Source organism: Oryctolagus cuniculus, chromosome 6 (genome assembly GCF_051225735.1).
Source record: "Oryctolagus cuniculus isolate XC-2025 breed Fujian yellow rabbit chromosome 6, ASM5122573v1, whole genome shotgun sequence".
Lineage (NCBI taxonomy): Eukaryota > Metazoa > Chordata > Mammalia > Lagomorpha > Leporidae > Oryctolagus > Oryctolagus cuniculus.
Window position 1 is genome coordinate 95,799,435 of NC_142872.1, and position 25,752 is coordinate 95,825,186.

General features: G+C 42.0%; 1 protein-coding gene across 10 annotated transcripts in view; it reads left to right on the forward strand.

The window, feature by feature from the left end:
• SULF1 (sulfatase 1) overlaps window positions 1-25,752 on the forward strand; it is a 195,096-nt gene that overhangs the window by 30,068 nt on the left and 139,276 nt on the right. For 7 of the 10 annotated variants that reach the window (XM_051844555.3, XM_051844551.3, XM_051844554.3 and 4 more), the window contains exon 2: window positions 11,477-11,571. The gene's annotated coding sequence lies outside the window, so the exon portion shown is untranslated. Of the gene's footprint in view, window positions 1-62; window positions 571-11,476; window positions 11,572-25,752 lie in introns of those variants that run through there. The other 3 variants (XM_070075147.2, XM_051844552.3, XM_070075146.2) reach the window with 2 other exon arrangements.

A 25,752-nucleotide genomic window follows, 5' to 3' on the forward strand; every position in this document is an offset into this window, starting at 1 on the left:
GGGGCGCAGCCTGGAAGCTGGGGCTGGGGGCCACTCCCACCGCGCCGGTGGCCAGCGGCGGCGCACTGTTTGTTTGCCGAGGTTTGCATACACAGCTTGCCTTGACTTCTCTTTCCCCCCAGTGGGTTCAGCAGTGTCCCGAAATTCACCTCCAGTGTAATAACTTCTGCCTCTGCTCCTCCTCTTCTTGGAACTGCCTTTTGTTTGTCTGGCAGCGCCGGCTTTTCTGGGGGTGTGTGATGATAATAATACGCGGGCTTATATAACCCTCCTCTTACTGCCAGTACTTCGCAGACAGTCCCTAATGAGTCTCGGGGCCGCTGTCAGGCCGGGCGGCCGTCCCCGAGAGTAGGAAACCCTGAGGCTCCGAGGCCAGAAAGCAGGGCGGCGAGGAGCGGAGGCCGGGCCTTCCTGGCTGCCGGCGCCCCTCGGAGGTCAGCGGAGATAACCAACAATGAGTCTCCCCTTCTGGAGGAGGAAGGAAGTCCCGCTGCCACCTTATCTCCGCTCCTCTGCCCCCTCCCTGTTCCCAAGGCTTTTTCTCTAGAGAAGATTGTGAAGGCGGCTTTTGTAAGTATGATGCTCTGCTTTTGCTTTGGAAAAAAGAAGACACGCTTTCCTTCCTGCCCTTGCACGGCTCGCGGCGTGGAGTCCACTGAGACAGGCAACGGGTGTCTCTTGGCCGGAAGTCCTCCGCCCCAGTCTAGACCCTCCTAAGGACACTAGGAGAGGCGAAAGGGTTTCTGATGCTGCTTCATGTATCAAAATAGCACCCACGCCCCGGGCTGAAACTGGCCGCCTTCAGGGATCCTGGTCAAGTCACCCGAGTACACACACACACACACACACACACACCCCTCCCAGATAAGAGCTCTGGGTACTGTCAGTTCCAGTGGGATATAATTGTTGGAAGTTTCGTTTCACACTATGAAACAAACCCCATCTTTCAGGGGGTTTCTTGGAACTTGCTGGCTTTGTGTACAGTGTATACGACACTGTAACTATAGCGGACATGTGGATTTTTATGAAGTCTTTCCGTGCGTAACTGCAAGAATTGATAGTAAAAGAACATGAACACTAAGTTCCTAAACATCGGCAAGATCCAAAGCCCTGCTATTACACTTTGCTGGAAAGCATGCTGAATTGTTGCATTATTCGGCTCAGAGGCGATGCTAGTTACTTGGTGAAATTGCTGTCAACAGAAGGTGAATTTAAAACTCTAGAATAATCACAGGGAAGGTACAATTTCTGAACGCTTAGAAACTATGATTTGCTAATTGTAGAAATCAAGAAAATGAAATTCCATTAGGGGTAATTGTACAATTTATAAAGCCATGATTACAACTGGGTGTGTTATGACATATAGAAAATTATTGTCTTAATTTTAGGTGCAGAAAGTAAGAAAGAGAAATCAGTAATAATATGGAAAAGCAATGCCTCTCATTTTTAATACCATGAGTACTGTGATTAATCCATTGAGCTTAATTGCCTATATCTTTTGAAAAACAGATGTGAAAACCATATATGTTATGTATGAATATATGTACACATATATATATACACTTAGTTTGAAATTTTATATTTGTTATATTTATCAGGTGCTCAGTTTGAAGTTTTATATTTATTATATTTATCTGGTGCTTGGTATTTTACATGAGAGTTATAGTCTCCAAAACAGAGAAAGTTGAGAAATTTCATATCAAATTTCAAATTACAATAGGGCTGTTTGTTCATTACTTATTCAATAAACATGGAAGGTGTTATAAAATTGGCTAATTTTAGGATTCAATTGAAATGGCATTTCCAAGGAGAATTCTCTGTGGCTCCAGAGATAGTCTAAGACATCATTAAAGTTGAAAATGAGACTAAATCCTAGCTGCTTTGTATTTAAAAGTGATCTGTCAACACTAGATTCCCCATTCGAGCTAATTTGATTACAAAGATCAGTCACATAATCTCGACATTAGTCTCAAAGGCATACTGAATCACAGCACCAATAATAGACTTTGACGAGCTCTGGATTGGAGGCTTAGTCTGGCTATCACCCTGTTATATGACCAGCAGCACGACCCTTAAGATTTTCAGCCTCGGGTTTCACATCTATGAGATAAAATCAAAACAACTTGCCCCAAAGAGAGGACTGTTGAGAGGACTAAAAGGAGATAATATATGTCAAATATCTAGCCCAGAGCCTGAACATAGCAGACTATGTGTCAGTCCATTTTAGGGCTTTGCCATTGAATCTCTTTTGTTTCATATTTCATTCTGTTCATTCATTTATTGAGCATCTACTATGTGTTTGTTGTATTCTGTGCTGAGCTCTGGTCCTGCTAGAGAGAATAGATTCATATTCACCTGGGAAGAGTTCACAGACAAGGAGACAGAACAAAATAACACATGACTCACAGAAGTAGACTTGCTTTCAAGGTTAAGAAGCAGCACTGAGGCCCTGCAGTTATCTCTGCCTAGTGAAAGCCAGAGGACTTTGTCACAGGGTGATGAGAATTGGATTTTAGATAAGCAAGACCTGTGGAAGGACATTCCCCAAAGAGCAGGCACTGGAGGGCAGGGCTAAGAACCCTGGGCTTAGTCACTAACTCAAAAGGGCTAGAGCGTGCGGCAGGGTCAACCAGGGTCCCAGTCAGCAGGATCCTGGTGCTTCATGCCGAGGTGTTTGGGCTGATGAGCTTTCGTGGGGGAAAAAAAAACTCATCTGTGAGCCAGCTCTGATCCATAAATTTTGTTTAACGTGTTCACATCAATTTAAACTTGGTTCCAGATATCACTAAGACACTGATTGGCTAAATGAAGTATTTTATTTGTTTGGACTATTTTGTTTGCAGCAAACCCATGTCTGAAACATTCTAGCACAGGCTGTTTCACTTTCCCAGCTGGGCACTTCCGGGATCACTCTTTAATCAATAGAGAGAAACGAGAATTTTGCATGGGCTAAGAAAGTGGAAAACAGGTGTGATATATGTTTTAGAAAGGCTCTTATGAAATGTGGGTCAGGCAGAGAGGACTGAGAGTAGCAGTACTACGAGCTGGGAGACCAGCTAAGAGACCACTGTAGTGTAGAGTGAGAAATTGCTGAGGGTCTGAGCAGAGCAGGTAGATAGTAGGACACAGATTCCAGAGATACTTAGAAGGTAGAACTTCTTTGACTTGAGAACTGAATGAGGGGAATGAAGGAAAAGGAGGCATCTAGAATGTGATGTGGGGGCTTGTGTAAGTGGGTAGCTATAAAATGAGAAGAGAGACTGGTTTCTAGAAGCTTGAGTGAGTTGGGGTAATGTCCGGTTCAACATCAGTAAGAGGTTAAACTCCACTACTGTGTAAAAATAAAAAGTAGTTTCTTAAAAAGCATAAAATTGCTATATTTTTCCCTAAAATTCTTGTAAGAAAAGTAAGGATTGAACTCTTACTCTGACACTCTTATATTCCCAAGAAACATCAATATCTGAGTTCCCCGGGCCCAGAACTTCAATTTTGTGTCCCTGCTGTCTTTAATCTTGTATTCCCATTGCCCAGCACACTGAATTCCCATTAACTGTACAACAGGAAGGCCATGTCTCAGACAGTCTCTCTGATAGCCATGCATCCCCTCAAAGAAAGTCCATCTTTACTTCCTATGAGCCTTCAGAAGAGAGCAGAGATGAGGAGAAACCTTTGTGGCCTACCAGAATACTTATTCCTAAAAATCACACCATCAGAAAGAATGACTACTCATTCACTAAAAAGGAGCCCTTTCCTTAGCAGGGCAAGTTCACTTTCCTGGAGTGAGGGTGCCCTTTCAGAGTCTGAAGCAAAGGAGGTAAATTCTAACCTGACCACTAATTAGCCTACAACTATTTCACCCTTCTTCAGTGTGCCAGACAATTCTTCTCATATAGTGTGAATAGTGTGAAACTGGAAAGGAGGGGTGAGTAACATTTGTGATTTTTTTTAAATGACAACTTGCAAGAATTTTAGCATTTTGAATGACTAGAAAACAATCTGATTAGCAGACAGGAAGCTGGGACTTTTTCAACCTATGAGGTCTGATTACCTGATAACCTTGGTTTTCTCAGACCCTTCACCCCTTCTGTACTCAGCACTTAATCTTCTATGGCAAGGCCTCATTGGATTTCCTGGATTTCGGAGCTGTTACCCCAGCTGAGCACTTCAGAGCAAATGCCATTTATTATGAATGGGGCTTAGCCCCAGACTTTGTGGCTAGTCTTGCAAAGTTGTATAATATTTCTTTCTGGTAGGTGAACTATATTCATACATTTAAAAGCAGGTTTTCAAAGCTATTTCCGTCTAAATAGAGTTTTATCTCTTATGAGAAAGAAGGTATTTAGTTATAATCTGAATTCCTTCCGGCTTCTGATAACTCACTTCAAAATTCACCAAGCCTGAGAAATGATCTTTGACTTTTGAAGTGATTAAAAAAAAAGGCTTTTCTATTTTTGCCGAAACACTTTTGCCATAAAAAAAAAAAATGAAGACTCCCAAAAAGGAACTGTTAACAGCTCAGCTATGCAAAATAATCACCAGATATATACTTTAGAATTCGATGAGTTTGCCTCATAGCAAAGCAGATCATTTCAAGGAGGAGCAAGATGCATTTGGGGGAATTCCCATTAGCACAATTGAAACGTTGAAGAATATACTGGGCTTCCATATATGGTGTTGGCCATTGCACTTTTAGGTTACTCATGCCATTTAAAGTCTTGGCTTCCTAAGCAAGTGCTCTGCTCCTCACAATCTTTGTGGGTTTGCTGACATCATGATTTACTCCAGGCCGGGTGCTGCCACAGCCACTGTGCTTGCCTATGCAGCGTTTGAAGAGTGGAACAGTCGCAGCTGTGCAGTCCCCCAGACACCTGGATCCAGAGAACTGCTGGATTTTGCTTCATTTCTGTGCTCCGTGGAAAGCTGGAAGCTCCCCAACTCTCTCTTGGGTTTGGCTTCCTGTTCACATGTTTTCGGGTCCCATGTCATTGTGTATGAAGTAACAGTCCCACATGCGTGCACCATCCACAATGGCAAGACTTGTGTGGTTCAGTGCAAGGTTTCTAATGAGGACATTTTGGACCTTCCAGCAATTCTTTGGGGAAAGAAGTTTGGAACCGGTTATTGCTTTCCAAGGCGAAGGGAACAAAAGCAGAATGCACTTCAGCAACTAGACTAAAGCCATGTATAGGAGGCAATTAAAGAACCACTGCAAAAGAAAAAGTTGCCTTATGTATCTGTCTAAATGTGCACGTGTGTGTGTGCACAGTATAGAAAAATGTCCAAAATTAACAGTTTTGAAATATCAGTTCCTGTTGCAGCATTCCACTAACTATGAATGAGGCTGGTGTTTTCCGCTGAGGCCTGTTATTTTAATGACATTTCTCGGCAGCAACATCTGATGAGTTTATGAAGTTGGAGAGCCAGGAAATGCAGTTCCATCTCTGAACAACTGAGGAAGCCAAGAGAGTTGAATTCAATCATGTAGCTGCTTTATGGCATGGATTCGCAAGTGCTAAATGCAATAACACACTAACAGAGAGAGAGAGAGAGAGAGAAGCCAAACCAAACTTTTGAAGTACAGCTGTGCAATGATCAAGCTTAACTTCCTGACATATTATCAACAGGTGAAATTCTGGCACACCTCCACACTTATTTGTGGATGGTAATGTGAAATTAATGGGCATACATGCCAACGCTCTGTGGAATTTTGGAGCAAAAAAGGATTTTGGAGGTATTCCAATCCTAACTTCCTTATCCTTTAGTTTTAGGAATGAAAAACAGAATAGTGTGAGCATTCTCTGTCTCTGTCTCTGCAACACTTGCATGGGCATCCCTCATCCCCCTGCAACACACACGCGCACGCACACACACACACACTCCTGAGTCTTGTACTGTGTCATTGCTTACAAAAATATCATGGGTCTGACTTAAGAAAAATAAAGAGGAAGGGTGGGTGTTTGTTGCAACAGTTAAGACCTCCACATCTCTTGTTGGAGTTCCTGGGTTCGACACCTGGTTCCTCCTCCCTCCCTTCTAGCTTCCTGCTAGCATGTATCCTGGGAGGCAGCAGGTGATGGCTCAAGTAATTGATTACCTAACAGTCATGTGTGAGATCCAGATTGAATTCCTGGCCCCTGGCTTTAGCCTGGTGCAACCTGGGCTGTTGTGGGCATTTTAGGAGTGAACCACTAGATGGGAGATCTCTGTATTTCTCTCTGTCTCTCTAAGGAAGAAAAAGAGAAAGAGGAAAAAGATAAAGGAAGGGAAGGGAAAGGAAAAGAAGGCTAGAGAAGAGAAAGGAAGAGGAGGAAAGAGGAGGAGGAGGGAGAGGGAAAAAGAAAGGGGCAAAATGGATCCACACAGCAAGGTGATCGGTTCCCTGGTCCATTCAAGGATATGGAGCCCAGCTTCAGGGCTGTGGGCAGACAGTTTGTTCTTGCTTGAGGAATCACTCAGGTCAGATTTTGTAAAATGAAAATCTTGAATAAACCCTAAAACAAATCAAAGATCAGCCTGTGACCCAGACCTGAGCACACATGACAGTAGTGCTCAGTCACCGTGTGGCAGTCCCTAGCATCACATTGTGATTACAGAATAATATGGACAGGAAGCCCAAGACATAACCCTCCCTCTGAGTTGCCTTGAAACCTGACAAAGAGACAAGACCATCACCCGTGTGAGCCAAGGAGTTAGTAGCAGAGATTACGTCACCAAGTGTGCAGCACGGATTTCCAGTGTTGTAGGTTGTGGTGAGGGAGAGTCATGAAAATTGAGGTTGCTGGAAAATGGAATTTCAGCCGATCCCAGAAGAGCACTTGGAATTTTAATATGTGGAGGAGAGAACAGCACAGGAATGAAAGTGTGGAAAGAACCACTTACCGGTGGGGCTTGATGACCCAAGGCTGAAGTGGGCTCACCAGCAGCAGTGCTCAACCTAGCAATGAACCTGGAGCCCAGCATTCACTTCTGTTATTATCTCTCTCAATGTTTCTAAAATAGATGCCTCAAAACTAGGTGTAAGTGCACTTTACATTGGTGAAAATGTACAGCCATGCTTTGGGATTCATGGGGATTTGTTCCAGAACTCCACGGATACTCAAACCCATAGATGTTCACATTCTTCTGTAAGATTACACAGTTTGTACATATAATCTACACACATCTTCCCATACACTTTAAACCCTCTCTGGATTATTTATCATCCCTAACATGATGCAAATACTAGGTAAAAAGTTGTTATACTGTATTGTTTGGGGAATAATGACAAGGGGGAAAAGTACATGTTCATGACAGATGCATTTATTTTTGATTCATGGTTAGCTGAATCTGCAATTGGTGATACCATTGTCACACAGTGGGTTAAGCCACCACTTGTGACACCTGCATGCCACTTCAGAGCACTGGTTCTAGTCCCAGCTGCTGTGCGTCAGACCCATCTCTGTACTAATGTGCCTGGGGAAGCAGCAGAGGATGGCCCGAGTGCTTGGGCTCCTGCCACCATGTGGGACACCTGGATGGGATTCCTGGCTTCTGGCTTCAGCAGGGTCCAGCCCCAGCCATTGCAGTCATTTGGAGAGTGAACCAGAGGATGGAAGATGTCTCTTTCTCTCTCTCTGTGTCCCTTTCTGTCACTCTGCCTGTCAAATAAGTAAAATATAAATTCTTTTGAAAGTAATTGATTGTATCTGTAAAAAATAAAAAAACTGCTGATATAGAACGTACTGACCTAACTACATACTAATTACATTTATATCATTGAAAATTCAGAATAAATTATTAACTTATATAAATGGTAATATTATAATCACTAATATTAATGTTATTTGTAGATGATTTCTTGCTGAAACTAAAGACAATTTTGTTTTAACCAACTACTCATTACTGAAATTGGAAAGGCAAAATATTTATTTTAATAAAAAAAGAGTTCTATTGCATATTTAGTGTAATGCCTGTGTGTCAGGAACTGTTATTGGCCCATACAAAGAAGAATGGATCCAGGCAGCACATCTGTTAGGGTTGAGCTGTGGAACTGAGAACCGTGATGACGTGGTCCTCTCATCACTTTCTATTCTGGTGAACAAACAAACCTGCAAATCACACACTGGGAGTATTCGACATTCCTTTTCATACACATGTTAAGCAGGTATGGAAGCCAGCTCTGTTCTCTCTTCAATAGCCTGCACTAATCACATTATTACATAATTTTATCACACATTGTCATTTAGTGATCAGAAATCGAAGTCTCCACGTATGAAATTTAAGAAAATGCTAGTTTCATTCCATGAAATTGTCTTTATAAAAACTTTTCATTGTATTTAAAAAGCAGAGAAACAGAAAGAGACAAGAGAGACAGAAATACATAGATCTTGATCCACTGATTCACTCCCCCAAATGCCTGCAATAACCAGGAATGGCCCAGGTGAAGCCAGGAGCCAAGAATTTTATCCACATTTCCTCTGTGGCTGGCAGGGACAGAAGGACCTATGCTATCTTCTGCTACCACCCAGGGTTCACATCAGCAAGAAGCTGGCTCAGAAACAGGGTAGCTGGGACTCAACCAGGAGCTCCTGTAAGGGTGACAAAACTACTGCCTCACATGCCTGACCCTAAAAGTGTCTTCTGATTGCAAATGCACAAGGGATATTGATTATGATCAAATTTTTTTGTTTTTCACCCAATTAAGAATAAATAATAGCCAATGTTTACCAAGCACTTATTTTGTGCCAGGAATTCATCTTGAGTTTTTACATGGATATTTTCCTATAATCCTCACATCACAGCACCCTAGGGGGTAAAACATATTTTTAGCTTCCAGAGAAGGATGCTGAGGTATGGAGAGTGTAACTCGCTGAAGGTCAAGTGGCGGAGTAAATGCTGCAGCCTAGAATTCAGACACCGAATTCAGTAACAGATTCAGAACCGGCAGAAAAGGTGTTTTTTTTTTTTTGGCTGTTGGTCTATGCCAGCATGACCTGAGCAGATCTTTTGGCATCCCGTTCAGATGTAAATTTTGGCTGCTGGAGATCACAAATCGCACGTGCAACTATAGGCATAAACATTTTTGTGGGGCCGGCGCTGTGGTGCAGCAGGTTAATGCCCTGGCCTGAGGTGCCGGCATCCCATGTGGGCTCCAGTTCTAGTCCCAGCCTCTCCACTTCCAATCCAGCTCTCTGCTATGGCCTGGGAAAGCAGTAGAAGATGGCTCAAGTCCTTGGGCCCCTGCACCCGTGTGGGAGACACGGAAGAAGCTCCTGGCTCCTGGCTTCCAATTGGCACAGCTCTGGCCATTGCAACCAATTGGGGAGTGAACCAGTGGGTGGAAGACCTCTCTCTCTCTCTCTCTCTCTCTCTGCCTCTCCTCTGTGTAACTCTAACTTTCAAATAAATAAATCTTTAAAAATTTTTTTGTGTGTGTCCTCTAAGAAGTATTTACAAATTGGGCATCTCCGTGATGGCCGTAATAGTTTACGATATTTTCAGAGCCTTGGAAACAGGATGTAAATGTTCTCCACCTCCCCCACTCCCTGAAGGAAAAGCACAGGGCATGGGTGGGGCATGCCGAATCACACAGCTGGGCACGTACCAGAGGCTGAGACTTCGGCTGTTGTCCAGTGCGGAGAGACACAGCGAGGGTGGTGTGGCAGGCAAAGGAACACAGCAGCCACCGAACGGTTGCTGAGAGGCTCCGCTGCGGCGATTTTGCCGTAGGAGTGGTGAGTCCAGAACGCAGCCCAGGACCTGGGACTGCCCACGTGGACCCGGGACTGCCCACGTGGACCCTGAATTCCCAAGGCCGGTTCAGAACAAGTGATTCTGGGTCTATGGAGGGAAAATATCGGCACCCATTGCGCCCAAGACACACAATTGCGTTCACCAGTGGAGAGGTGAAAAAGAATGCTCCAAATGAAATGCCTTAGTTTTAAAAATTCTTTCGCCGGCGCCGCGGCTCAATAGGCTAATCCTCCGCCTAGCGGCGCCGGCACACCGGGTTCTAGTCCCGGTCCGGGAGCCGGATTCTTTCCCTGTTGCCCCTCTTCCAGGCCATCTCTCTGCTATGGCCCAGGAGTGCAGTGGAGTATGGCCCAAGTACTTGGGCCCTGCACCCCCTGGGAGACCAGGAGAAGCACCTGGCTCCTGCCTTCGGATCAGCGCGATGCGCCGGCTGCAGCGCACCAACCGTGGTGGCCATTGGAAGACCTTTCTCTGTCTCTCTTGTCTCACTATCCACTCTGCCTGTCAAAAAAAAAAAAAATTTCTTTCTTTCTTTCTCTCTCTCTTTCTCTCTCTCTTTTCTTTTTTTCTTTCTTTCTCTCTCTCTCTTTCTTTCTTTCTTTTCCTCCCTCCCTCCCTCCCTTCCTTTGTTCCTTGCTTCCTTCCTTCCTTGCTTCCTTTACTTGAAAGGCAAAGAGACATAGAGAGATCTCTCATTCACTGGTTCACTTCTCAAATGCTCCCAACAGCCATGGCTGGGCCAAAACAAATCCGGGAGCCAGCAACTCAGTCATTGGGTGGCAAAGACTCAAGTACATCTGCCCTAATCTGCTGCCCCCTCCCCAGGATGCACCTTAACTGGAAGCTAGAATTGGAAGTGGAGCTGGCATTGAAACCCCAACACTCTGGCATAGGATGTGGACAATCCAAGCAGCATCTTAAGTGCTCACTCCAAAATGTCTGATCAAATATTAATATTTACATGGCAAAAGAAATATTTTTAAGCATAAAGGATATTTTCAATTACTTAATGGAATGTATTGTTTTCCTGTTCTGTCTTATTTCATATCAAATGTAATCTCTTATATGAAGGAGCTCAAAAAATGGAACTAAAATATAGAGGTGATCTTTTCCCATACACTTTTTGAGTCCCTTTATATATCATACCACTTACTTATGTAATGTGTATATGCTAAAATGTGTTATCAAGGCAATGAGACTGCTTCATGGAATCCTTAATGTGTTAAACCAAGGGCTTCCTCTTATTCAAAGTGTCTAAATGTATTTTAGTCACATCTCTCAATTGTCATGAATGCAAAATACAAAATTAACCACTTGTCATGCTTACCATTGCTACTCACCAAATAATAGTTTGCAGCAATTTTAAAAGAGTTTATGATTCAGCGTATTCCCCTTTAAATAATAGGTTTCAACACGTGAAATTAGGTGTTATCCAACCTTTCCCCTTGGAACATTTGTAAACTTTAAGAAGAAACATTTCTCTATTGGTTCTGTGATATCCAGGGAACAAATGTTCTGAGACAAACCTCATGGAATATCTTTCCTTTGATAAAGAGGCCTCTACAAAAGGACTGGCGTGCCTAGTGCTTCAAAGGCTCTTGTGAATGGTTGTCAGAAAATCAGTCTGCATGAAATTTGGAGAATATGATTGTTAATGATATTCTCCTTTGAGGCTATGAAAAGGCAACATTGGAAATCGCTGATAAATTGCAACTGATTTGGCATTTGCTCTCTTCCATTGTAGCTACCGAAGGCCATCCACCACCAACTGAAGAGGGTGAATTCAGCCAATGACATGCAGCTTCTTCAAGGCAGAATAATTGCAGAAAATCTTCAAAGGTACCCACACCAAGTTTTTACCTCTTGGCTGATTAAACCAAAGGCCACCTGAGCATTCTATGTCACCTGCAGGGGGGATCACTTCACAGATGGGGAATTGTAAGAACTAGTGGGAGCCGAGGAGGCAACAGGCCCTACCCCTTCTGGTCGCATTCTCAACTTCTGGGCTGTGGGAGCTAAAAGGGACCTTAAATGTGGCAGAGCCATGTTGTAAAATCAGGCATCAGGAATGTCCAAGGAGCCATCTGGGAAATGGGCATCTAACCCATGAGACGTTCTTAACGTGTTCTGAACTGCTCAGAAGCTTGGGGGAGAGGATGGGGCAGTGAGAACAGGCCAGACGTGTGCAGACATCCACAACATGTTCTGCAGGGTCAGAAATGGAAATCGCACAGATGTCCCCTGCAGTGGTCACTGCTTGTCCTCGCAGTTTCTTGGCTTGGCCCGGTAAACACTAGCACCAAGAGTGCTACAGGGCCAGGGAGGGTTAGGGAGATCCTCCACCTTAGCCATGTGGCCTTGGTGGCCAAAGCTTCCTCGGAAACTTTCTCTGAAGAGTTCACACCCCCATGAATCTTTTCCCAAACGTCAGCTTTGGAAGTTGCTCCCTTCAATACCCAACCACAACAAATGCAGTGGAAACTCTTGAGTTCCTTTTGGTTTCAGATTGCCCCTCCTCAAAACCATTGGCCTTCGCTTCATTTTCTTTCTAGCCTGGTGTTGGTCCTGACTGGCTTGGAATCCAGCCTCTAATCACCAAAAAGTTCATGAACCCCACACACAAAAACCAAAAACTAAACAAAAGCTTTGAGTCTGGCCTGAATTTTCAGTTTGTCTTTGGAGGAGTGTTTTATCCAGCTGCTCTTTCTAATAGTTCTGGAGTCAAACATTTTAAATTCATTCTGCAAATGGCATGGGAACAAGGGCATGGCTGGAAGGCCATGGTAGTGGTTCAGTTCCTTGACGTAAACGCCTGAGCATCAGCAGTTTTCCCTCCGAGTCTCACAACTCTGCAGATGGTCTGGGGTATTGCCACTGCATTGTACCCTCTGCCTGTCACACACAAGCTGAATCAACAGTAAGACAGGACAAGTTGGAAGTTAGTTCTCTTTACTTCGAAACTCCAAACCGGAGAGGAAAATATTCCCACACAGAAACCAGGAAAGATACACGCTTAGGGGTAAGTTCAATCAAATAGAACCATGACTTTATTAGAGTTCTTTGGCTACTTGAATCTGTTTGCCAAACTTTTCTGTGTGAATCTCCAGCCCAGTGCATCTGCTTCGCTGTTAGAAAGAAGAGACTGGCCTTTGGTAGCATACTGTTTAAAACTGCCTGTAAAACAAGCTAAAAAAAAAAAAAACCTCTTAGTACTGGAGATCACCCAATATCTTCCCAGGAAGTCCATTCAGATGGGACATCTCCAGGCATCTGTCTTACTGAGTCTCTTTGGTGCTTTGTAGCAGTGACTTTGGGAGCCTCATGTTGTTTCTTACTGGCTGGTAATCTTTGATTTGCGGTTTCTCCTCCTCGTAGGTAATTTTGCCACTCTAATCTTTATATCCTGTTTCTTTCTCAGCATATCCTTATTATGGGAAAATAGAAATAAACGTTTAATAACGGACCACAGTCAGTTTTCAGATTTAACGCATAGGACACTTCTTAAAAACCTGTGGATTCTGTATGAGAGCTGGCTTCAGTCTGCGTTTTCCATCCTTGGGCTGGAAAATTCAAATTTCATGTCTGACTGGCTGCCAGCTTCCATGATCTCCGCGCCTCCTTATCCAGCTCCACCATTGGAGCTGGATTAGATAAGAAGCTGAGTCACTTCCCCCCACCACATCTGTGTTCAGGGATCCGCAGAGCTCTCCTCTGGTGAACTTCATAGAAAGAAATGGGTCCCTTTTGTGTGTGCTCATACAGTCAGGTTTATAAAATAAGGACCACTTCACTGGACCTTCGGGTTTTGAAGTGCTGCCCTGTGAAGTTGGGTATATCATTTAATATTTGCCCAGCTTTAAGACTGTTTGACTGCAGCTCATTGGACTTGTCATTACCTCGAAGATATATAACCTGAGAAACAGAACCTGCAGATAATAGAAGCAAATTTCAGGAGCTGCCCAGTCCTCTCTGTCTCCCAGCAGACTGCCTGAAGATAATCTCTCATTTCAGGGAGAGATGGATTATATTCACATATAATAAGACACCAAGAGAACAATTAAATCTCACAGCTTGAGAGAGATTTCTGAGGGTTCTGACCAAACAGGCTCACACCTGTGGAACAGATTGTTAATTTTTGTGGAGCCTGGGTTTTGACTTGATATACACCTGCCAAAATATGAATGCCTGTTTTTGTACCTTCTGAACTCAAATATGGCACTGTTGGTGCACACAGATGGGATAACTTACAATAGCGGCTGTGCTGGCTATAAGGAAATTAAGACGTTTTCTACCCCACTGATGCATACTTGGGTGGAAATTTTTCTCATAAACATACCTTAGCTGCACTTCATTGTTAATTTTAAAATGTTGTTTTTGTTAAATTTTTTTTAACTTTTATTTAACAAATATAAATTTCCAAAGTACAGCTTATGAATTACAGTGGCTTCCCCCCCCATAACTTCCATCCCACCCACAACCCTCCCATCTCCCGCTCCCTCTCCCATTCCATTCACATCAAGATTCATTTATTTTTGTTAAATTCAATACACTAACTTAAATTAAATAAATTTAAAATTCTATAACTAAAACAGATAACTGCATCTTTTTTTGATATAAGATGTAGACCCAAAGAAGTCTAAAATTATTACCATCTCAGTATTCCATAAGCATTCAATGCTTGCTGCAGAATATAAAGATTGAATTTGGGACTGGTGATCACCTTTTTAATGAAATATTTTATTAACAATAATTATACATATATATGGGTACAGTATAGTATTTCAATACATGTGTATAATGTATACTGATCAAAACAGGGACATCAGCATTTCTCCTTTGACTTTGCTTTATGATTGGTAGCTTGCAGTTTCTGTTTGTTCACACAACACATACTGTGTTATTGTGAACTATAGTCTCACCACTATGCTATGTAACACTAGGACCTTATTCCTTCAATTGAACTCTGATTTGGTGTCATTATCCAAACTCCCTCTATTCCTCTCACCATCTCTCCCAGCCTCTAGTAATCACTATTCTGTATTCAGATTGAGAATTTTTGCTCCCAGATATGAGAAAGAACATATGGTATTTGCCTTTGTGTGTCTGGTTTATTTCACTTAACATGATGTCTTCCAGTTCCATCCACTTTGTTGCAAATGACAGGATTTCATTTTTTTCATAGCTGAATAATATCCGATTGTGTTAACCTACCAAACTTTATTTATTCATTTGATGATGGACACCTTGGTTGACTCCATGTCTTAGCTACTGTGAACAATGCTACAGTAAACATAGTGGCACAGGCATCTCTGTGATACAATGATTTCATGTCTTTTGACATGTATGCTCAAGTAGTGGGATTGCTGGGTCATATGGCAGTTCTATTCCTATATTTTTAAGAAATCTCCCATCCTGTTTTCCATAGTGATTATACTGATTTACATTCCCACCAACAACATGTAAGAGTTACGCTTTCTACACATCTTCACCCACATTTGTTACTTTCTTTTTTGATGATAGCCATTCTCACGGGTAAGGTGATAGCTCATCTAATTTTGGTTTGCATTTACCTGATGGCTAATAATATAGGATATCATAAATATTTATATTTGTTGGGTATTTGTAATTATTCTTTTGAGAATTATCTTTTCAAATCCTTTGTCAGATAAATAGTTTACAAATATTTTCTTCCATTCTGTCAGATATCTCTCCATTCTATTGATTATCTCCTTTGCTGTGTAGAAGTTTCTGAGTTTGATATAATCCTTTTTGTCTAGTTGTGCTTTTGTTTCCTGCACTTATAGTTGCCTGCACTATGAAAAACGTATTGCCTATACCAACATCTTTAATTGTTTCTCTTATGTTTTCTTCTAGCCTTCTAATAATTTTGTAGTTTTAGATCTTACATTTAGATACTTGATGCATCTTGAGTTGATTTTTGCATATGTTATGAGGTAGCAATATAATTTTATTCTTCTACATGTGTAAATCCAGTTTTACCACACCATTTATTGAAAAACTATACTTTCTCTAATTTATGTTATTGGCACATTTGTCACAAATCAATTGGTTGTATGTATGTGGATAAATTTCTGGGTTCTCTATCCTGTTCCATTGATGTATGTGTTGGATTTGTGCCAGTACTGTGCTGTTTTAATAACTATAGCTTTGTAGATGATGTGCAATCAGGTATCGTGATGCATCAAGCTTTATTTTTATCTCAGGTTATATTTTGTTGTGGTAACTTTTACTTTGCTTTAAACATTTCTCATTAAAGAGGGCAATTTATTGTCCAAAACAACATCATTTTAAATTATGTTTTCATTGTAAAAACAATGTAATAACAGTCTAATACAACATTTAAAGAAAGCTTTAAAAAACCGCATTTAACCTGTCACTCAGTCTTTTCTGTGTGAATGTATACCAAGAGTAATAATAGAAAATCAGTGCTGCTTGTCTAGCTTGACCCACATATGGTACAACCTAATATTTCGCATAATTGCAAACATGAAGAATATATCATTTTAGTCTATTTTTAAGCTACTTTTTATAAGAAAACTTCATAGTTTTGGCATTATCTGTATAGTTGCTTTAAATTTGTACATCATGTTCTATTACATGAATTTGAGACATGTAAATTGCTATTGCTTTTAACCTATGAAGAGGTAACACTCCAAAAACTAAGTCAATGCCTTTCTTCATACAGTCTTACTATTTGATTGCATTCTGATGTCAGTTTTTAAAACCAGTATCTCTTTCTGCATCATTCTTTCTTCCCTTTGAGGCTAAAATAGTTGGACGTGTGTGTCTTCGGTAATAATGTAAGTGATACACAGTTGTCAGTATGTCTAGACATGCACATTTGCACGCTTATACCTACTTAGGCCAATGGGTCTGTGTATGCAGTATATACATACTCAAAACCAATGAGTCAGTGTTTAAAGAAAATATAAAACTCCACTGAATGAGGAACATGGTGCCCATCGGGTTGTGCCACCTTTAGAGCTTCTCTCCATTCTCATCTGGATGACGCTTGCACCAGCAGATGGCCCTCCCAGTATACTTTGGTGGCCAACAGAACTGGGCATTGTCTGATCAGGCAAGGAAGCAAACCCCAGGGATGCTGACTGGCCAAGGGAAAGCCCTTCGCTCTTGCTATGATATATTCAGACAGGAAGTTAAGAGGAAAATAGCTATTTAATGCAGTTTAATTATAATGAGGGTGAGGGCTTCGAGACATTCAGAATTGGGGATCAAGAAAGAGAATGGGATGATGTCATTTTTCACTGGGACAGTCACGGAAATGAAATCAGGTCAATTCAACAATGGTCTTGTTCTATGCCTAGAACCACAAGTTGCTATGAGATTATCAGGGTACTTCAAGAAGTTCTTGGAAAACAAAATTAAAAGACTCATAGTTTTGTTGCAAACAGATTTTGGAATCCATTTGTATAAAGGGTCTTCAAAATCGTCATGGAAAACATGTGTTACGAAAACATTGTGTAGGATTTCAAATATTTTTTGGCACCAAAATAAATTTATCTTTCAATTCAATTTCCCATGATCTTTTTGAAGTTCCTTATACTTTGCTGTGATGCATCTTGGGAAGAGTTCAAGGGTACCTTGCGCAAATGAAGATATGTCCACCAAAGACTTTAAAACAGCTAAGAAGTGGATAATCACTTCATCCAGTGCTGAAGTGGCCCACACTAGGTTCGCAGCATGTGAGATCATGGGGTCACTGTTTAGAATGAAAGTGTCTGGGTTCTTACAACACAGTGAATTTATAAAAGCAAAATGGGATCACACAAGTTGGTGTCAGGGCAGATGTTCTAAATTGATGACCTTTTTTCTTAGGATAATTTTGAATGGTACTAAAGCTAAGATGGACTATCTTCCTCAGTAGAAAATCTGAAGGAGCCACTTCCTGAGAAGAAATACTCCTTTGTGCCACATTAGGGCAATTGTGGGGCTGATTAATTCTGCTTACAGAGGAAGCGTTTGATCTGTGTTGATCTTGAGTTCCTAATTGCGGTGGCAAATACACTCGATTTTGGGTTCCTTCTCTCTATGGTGTTCTAATTTGACCTCATTTATCTGCTTAGATTTCACAAGAGTGCATCATAATTACAAAAGAGGTTAGACTTTCTAAGAAGCCATTCCTGGAATAATTAGGTTTCAGGGTCAAATCCTGCTATTAAAATTCTGTTGTTACTGCATTAATGAGACTTAGAACAAATAAGCCATTGGCTGAGGCATGTGTTTGTGTGTGTGCACAGGCACCACACAAGTATTCATAAGAGTAGGACTCAGACAGTGAATGCAAGCCTTTTACATTGGCATCTATGAGATGAGAATTTGCCAAAAAAATGTTCATTTTGGTAAACCACTATTCTTCAAATTTATTTATATTTTCAGAGACAAGGTTCTTCTCTCTTGTATGCTACATGGAAATGTAAAACCAAATTACATCATAGTGGGAATTCAGATTCGTCTTATGAGTTTTGCTTTGAAATTACTAGGGAAACTTGTTGTTATAATCTAGGTTGTAGGGGAACTTGTGATGTGCCTGGAACAAATATGTTTGAAAACTGGTTTGGGTGTGGTTAATAAATAAAGACACATTTTGAAGGAGTCCTTCTGGGGCAGATCCTAAAGTGCAACTTCAGTGATTTCTGTCACAAATGAAAGGTAATTTAGCTAAAGGATCTTTGAGAGAGGATTATTATTTTTAAATAAACAAATAACTGAAGCATTTCCAAATAAAAGGTCGGCAATATCAGAAGTTCCTAAGTCTTCAAGACAATGGTTAATTTTCTTTTTTGTTTGTTTCTACTGCCTTTAAAAACATGAATCCATTATCCCTGGTCAGTGCATAATATCTTCTTAAATGCAGATGTTGTTTTAAGCAAATACATTCTTTACAACACAAATAAGTTACTAGTAGCTTTGTTCAATGGGATTCACCACTGAATGTAAAATTGATTTTATTTAAGTGTGGGGGAAGAGTAGATGGAGAGAGAGTGGTGAATACAAATATGGACACAGGTAGAGAGGAGGAATTTCAAATTGTTCCTAAAATGAAGAAATGCTAAGTATTTGAGATGATGAATATGCCAATGACCCTGATCTAATCATTCCACATTGTACACCTGTATTCAAATATCACACTCTACTCTACCCCATATACATATGCAAAAGTTATGAGTCAGTTAAAAGCACATTAAAAAAAGGATTAGCAAAATAAATATCTATATGTAGATTATATTAAAAAAATTAAGCATGGAAGATTCAGGACAGCATAACATGCACTAAAAAGCATTCATTTTAAAATTACTGGCTTTTACAAGTTTATCAAAAAATGATTTGATGTATTTTCTGCATTAAAAAGTTATTTATTGGGGGCCAGTGTTACGGCATAGGGTAAAGCTGCCACCTGTAATGCCAGCATTTGTGTTCTAGCTGCTACACTTCTAGTCCAGCTCCCTGTTAATGCGCCTGGGAAAGCAGTGGAAGAAGGCCCAAGTGCTTGGGCCCCTGCACCCATGTGGGAGACCCAGATGAAGCTCCTGGCTCCTAGTTTCAGCCTGGTCCAGCCCCTGTTGTTGAAGGCATTTGGGAAGTGAACCAGCAGATGGAAGATCTCTCCCTCCCTCTCTCTCTCTCTCTCTCTCTGTAACTCCACCTTCCAAATAAATAAAAATAAATATTTTAAAAATATATTTATTTATCACATAAAGTGTGGCTAACATTCCAGGAGAGTGAATCCACTGGCATCCTGCAATATGCATGCAGGTCTGGTCTGGGCAGAGAGCGGGTCAGGATGTTGATCAGTGGTGTGGAGTGGCCATGGAAATGGGACAGCAGCCACAGAGAGCAGGTGATGCTGTGCATGGGTTATGGATGATTTGAGTGTTTCTCCTGATGCCAGGGGTGCCAGAGTATGATGAATCATGTGATACTGCTCTGCACTTAGAGTCAAGACACTGGCTCTGGTTTTAGGCATTTTATTAACTCTGTGACTTTCTACAAAATTAGAATGTCCTTGTCCCATATCCCTCACTGAAATGTTGTAAAGGTAAGATAAAGAATGCAGGGGGCAGGTATTTGGCACAGCAGTTAAGACATTGCTTGAGATGTCTCATTCATATCCAAGTTCCCTACAGCCTCCTGATTGAACGTTTTGCCAATGCACACCCTGGGAGGCAGCAGGTGCTGCATGCCTCAAATACCTGGACTCCTACAACCCAGGCAAAAGACTCAGATTGTGTTCCTGGCCCCTGGCTTCAGCCTAGTCCAGCCCTGGCTGTGGTAGGCTTCTGGGGAGTGAGCAAGTAGATGAGAGAATGGGAGAGTCTCTGTCTCTCTCCTTCCCTGCCCCCCCCCACTCTCTCTCTCTCTCTGTCTCAAATAAAAAAAAGATAAAGAATGTAAAGAGCACTTTACAGAGATAACAGACACATGAAGCCACTCAACATAACCTCTTCTTATTGTGATAGTAAAAGCCTAAGGTATTATGTGGTAATCATTAGTTCCCATCACACTGTGCTATTCCCAGCACCTATTTCTCTCTCATTATTCTTTTAGTTTTATGTCTCTGTCTGCCAGGAAACTAATCCCCATGTGGATTTTTTGATGATTGGCAAACATTCAAAAATGTTTAGCAAAGAAGGAAGGCTATAGAATCGCTAGGATTATCACTGTATTCAATGCATTGAAAAATAACAAAATAAAATAGAATGAAAACCAGCTTAAGTACTTAAAATAGAAGTGAAAAAAATTAACATGTACTGTATTATAAACTTGGTAGATGTTGGAATTCAGCTAAGGGTTGACTCTAAGTCACTTTATGTTTGGAAAAATAATGTGTGAGGCCAACTCACTGGGGAAAGGTACTACTACTTTGAATATTTTCCCCAGTCTGAGGCCAGAGACAAGAAAATGGCATCCCTCTGTTCACTGACAGTGCCTGTCACAGGAGTGCCTAACGGGACGTTCTTGCCACCTTTTCTACCCCCAAGCATTGGTTTATACAGGACTTCATCCAAATGTCGCATAAGGTATCAGCTTGGTCATTTCTAAGTGCTGAAATGGCCCTTCTGGGCAAAAGAAGAGAACTGTAGTTCACATTTCTCCTTTGAAAGTCCCATCTGTTTTAAAGAACTTTCTTGGGTTGAAGCTGGTATTGTGGCGTAGTAGGTTAAGTCACCACCAGCAATGCTGGCAGCCCATATGGGCACTGATTCAAGTCATGCTGCTCCACGTCCAATCCAGCTCCCTACTAATACACCTGGAAAAGCAGCAGAAGATGGCCTAAGTTCTTGGGCCCCTGCTCCCATGTGGGAGACCAGGATGAAGCTCCTGGTACCTGGCTTAGGCCTGGCCCAGCCCAGGCCATTGCAGCCATTTGGAGAGTGAACAAGCAGATGGAAGATCTCTGTCTCCCTCTCACTCTGTAACTCTGCCTTTCAAATAAATCAAATAAATATTTTTTAAAAAAAAGAACATTTTGGGGTCAGGCATTGTGGTACAATGGGTTCAAGCTGCAGTTTGGGCACCCACATCCCATATTAGAGTGCCAGTTCAAGTCCCAGCTGCTCTGCTCCGATCCAGCTCCCTGCTAATGTGCCTGGGAAGGCAGCGGGAGATGGACCAAGTGCTTGGTCACCCAACACCTATGTGGGAGACCTGGATGGAGTTCCTGGCTCCTGGCTTCAGCCTGGCCTAGCCCCAAGTGTTGGAGATATTTTGGGAGTGAACCAGTGGATAGAAGAGTCTCTCTCTCTCTCTCTTTCTTTCTCTTTCTCTCACTCTGTCTTTCAAACAAATACATTAGTCCTTAAAAGAAAAAGAATTTTCTTTCTAGTGTGAAACTATTAAGACAAGGTTCATGTGTTGTGTCTTGTTTGTACCTGTATGAACAACTGTTCTGTGAACTGCCAACCTCTAAATGTGGTAGACAATAATTCTGGCAATCAAAATACTACCATGATTTTTCCTCTCCCTGACTCATGTAAGCATTGAGACCATGCATCTACCTGGTTGTAAGTAGGCTACACTGAAGGCTTTGTTTATACCTGCAAATGTACCAGGTGATTGGTGCACAGTGCAGTGGTGTCAGGACGAGTCTTTTCTACCCCAGGAAGCAGTTAACAAGAATTCAGCAGTCATCAATTACTCAGATGGTCTTGTCTTCTTAAAACAGAAATCTCTTCCTTTTTTTCCTAATGGAGGGTGAGCTGTGAGAGAAGCATGGTTTAATGGTTAGGGGCATAGGTTTGGGAGCCAGACTGCCTGAGTTTGAATCCCTGCTGTGCCATTCACTGGCTCTGATTTAGTTTCGGTGTGCCTTGGCATCTGGAGCTGGAAACTGAGAACCAGTAACAATATCCATTTCATTTCACTGTTTCACTGTTTTGAGGATTAGATGACTTCAAATGTAGAAAGACTCAGCTAATGCTTGGCATTTGGTAAGCACTTTATGCATAGTAGCTGTCATTATTACTTGTGGAAATTAAAAAATCTATAAGGAATCCCCTAATGTTAGTCTGCCCATAATTCTTTTTTTTTTTTTTTTTTTTTTTTTTTTTTTTTTTTGACAGGCAGAGTGGACAGTGAGAGAGAGACAGAAAGAAAGGTCTTCCTTTGCCATTGGTTCACCCTCCAATGGCAGCCGCGGCCGGTGCACTGCGGCCGGCGCACTGCGGCCAGCCCACCGCGCTGATCCAAAGGCAGGAGCCAGGTACTTATCCTGGTCTCCCATGGGGTGCAGGGCCCAAGGACTTGGGCCACCCTCCACTGCACTCCCGGGTCTGCCCATAATTCTGCACAATTGAATGCACACACACACACACACACACACACTCACCATTAGTGCACCAGGCACTCCAGAGAAACCAGTCTCAGGCCATGGTGCCTACTTTGTGCAAACCATGCTAGACAGGAGTGTGACACATGCATGTGCCTCTCAGATAATAGCAATACCAATACCTTATGTTCATACACTTTACATTTCCAAAATATTTCTTTCTTTGAGAGGTAGAGGCACAGAGACATCCACTGGTTCACTTCTCAGATACCCACAACAGCCAGGGCTGGGCTGAAGCTGGAGCCACAAACTCAATCCAGTCTCCCACGTGGCTGGCAGGGACTCAACCACTGGAGCCATGACCAGCTGCCCCCAAGGGTATGCATCAGCAAGAAGCTGGAGTCCAGAACATTTCCGGGACTACACCCTGGCTCTCTGATATGGATGCATGCAGAGGTCCTAATTGGCATCTTAACCACTATGCCGAACACCTGCCCCTGTCTACACACCTTAAATGTCCATTTGTACACTCTTACCATTTTCTGAGAGAGCCAAATGACATGAAGTGCAGAAAAGGCACCTTGGGAGGATAATATCAGCATATGTACACAAAAACTTTTTTATATGAGTTTTGAATTTTCTAATTTCTGACTTCCCTTGGCAATTATTTGGCCTTTGCTTTGGCTTTTTCCCCCACCATTCAACCATGATTTGGTAAATATGAAGAAACAAAACCTAATCCTCACAAAAATTTTATAAAAGGATTCTCCACATGGGGGCTTTTACTATCTAGCAGACGCAGGTTCTGATCCCCAAACAGGCTGGATGCTTATTCTTCAGTCTAGACCTTACCCTCTCACAGACCTGGATGTGGGGGGTCCACACAAAAGTATCATGGGTCTACATCTTCAAAATGTTTCCCTAAAGCGGCTGGCACCATGGAGCAGCGGGCTACGCAGCTGCATGTAACACTAGCATCCCATATCAGAATGCCATTTGGCATCCCAGCTGCTCTGTTTCCAATCCAGCTCCCCGCTAATGTGTCTGGGACAGCAGCGGATGATGGCCCACGTACCTGAGCCCCTGTCGTTCACGTGGGAGATCAGAATGAATACCTGGCTCATGGCTGTGATTGCTGCTATTATTTGGAGAGTGAACCAGTGAAAGGAAGATTTCCTCTCTCTCTCTCTCTCTCTCTCTCTCTCTCTCTCTACCTCTTACGTTTTAAATGAATAGAATAAAAACTTTACAAAGCCAAAATATCATAACCTTTGTAAAATATTCTAATATTCTTTGATTTCTTTACAGCCAGAATTTCTGTTTCTGCACTGCTGTAGATTTTGTACCTTCATTATGGCTCATATGGACATTTTGTTGGTACCATACTGTCATTTACGTCTCTGCCTTTCATTGGGGTATGTACTTTTTGAGACAACATATCAACCATCCCTTTATTACTGCAATTTATTCAGCACAGTATTTTGGTAGTAGTTAAGTGCATAAAAATGTTCATCATTAATCTAAAAAAACAAAGTTATAACTTCTTGTTTAAGAACTGTTGAGCCTTGGGAATCTCAAAAAAGACTCACCCATGGTTTGGCTCAGGCTAGTCACCTAGGGGTAAATTTTTAAGAACATTTAGATGAAGTTCCTTCTCTTCACTTAAGTGCTTGCATATTTAATAGGATCCTTTGTAAATAGACTTAGAAGTATGAGGAAAAGCCTGGGCTCTGTCATGTGCGTTGCACAGTTCATTGAGAGAGACCAGCTATACATAAAGCTGTCACAGAAGGCAAGAAGTCCATGGAATAGTGAATCAATAACCCCCAAAGCTCTTGGCCATACATCAATATTTATTATTTATATATTTTTGAAATTCAGAATTATAGACAGAGGAGAGAGAGAGAGCGTGCTCTTCCATCTTCTGGTTCACTCCCCAGATGGCTGCAATGGCCAGGGCTGGTCCAGACCAAAGTCAGGAGCCAAGAGCTTCTTCCAGGTCTCCCAGGTAGGGGCAGGGGCCCAAACACTTGGACCTTCTTCTGCTGCTTTTCTCATGCCATTGGAAGAGGGCTGGATCTGAAGTAGAGCAGTTGGGATTCGAGCCTGCACTTATATGGGATGCTGGCCTCTCAGGCAGCAGCTTTACCCACTATGCCATGAAGCTGGCCCCCATCAATGTCTCCTAAAGGTATTTTTTCATAAAGTATCATTCTGAGAGACTATAACTGCTGGCACATATGAATTCTACAGAGACTCCTTCAAACCTAATAATATGGCCATTGCATTGGCGAAAAATAACAAGATGGAGGGAGCAGAAAAGCCCTATTGGTGGCCAGGTGCCTGAAATGAGGTGTTTAATTGGAGCAAAAGCCACTGTGGATCCCATGAGGCAAATAAACTGAGCCACAGCCACCACGTGGTATTTTCTCAGTAATGAGCCTGGATCGGAGGGCAGCCTGCTCGTGTACTTGTTGTGGCCAGAGCTTCCTCTGGGAAGATGTCCGTGATTTCAGCCAGACCTTCAGAAATGGAAGGATTCCAGCAAAGGCTAACACACCAAAAACAGACAGCAACACTTACTCTTCTGCAGTATTCTACAAAGGGGCTTTAAGATGCGTTTTTTGTTGTTGTCTGTAAAGATAACAGGGTGACCACGTAAGGGCAAGTTTCAGGTAGCCTGGGCTGTGTATCCGACAGGCTGTGTGACCTTGGCCAAGTCACCTAACCTCTCTGGGCATTGAGTTTATCCTCTGTAATATAGAGATCACTTAGCTGTAGGATGATGTGGCCAAGTTCCCTAAGATTATTTCCTTCCAGTTTCCCACCCCGATTACATCACCTCTTGGATGAGAATTGGTCCTTTCATTTGAGTTTTATCAGGAAAATGCAATCTCAAGGAACAAGATGAAACACAAGTGAGTTTTAAATTTTCCCTAACTCAAACTGACTGTTGATTCTCCCACCAAATGAGATTTGTCGTTGATGGATACAAATGTTGCTAAAAATGCACTGATACCTAGTTACAAATAGCCAAAGTTAAAGATGATCATTTATAAACCAATCTGCAAGGGGCTCTATTTGCGTTATAATGTTGGCTGGTGATTGATGCTATTTTTTACAGATACATTAAGACAAATACATTAGTTTTCCTCCCTGGAAATCTAAGCACAGAGCTTAAAGCATTGGCTGGAAGGGCATTTCATGTGACT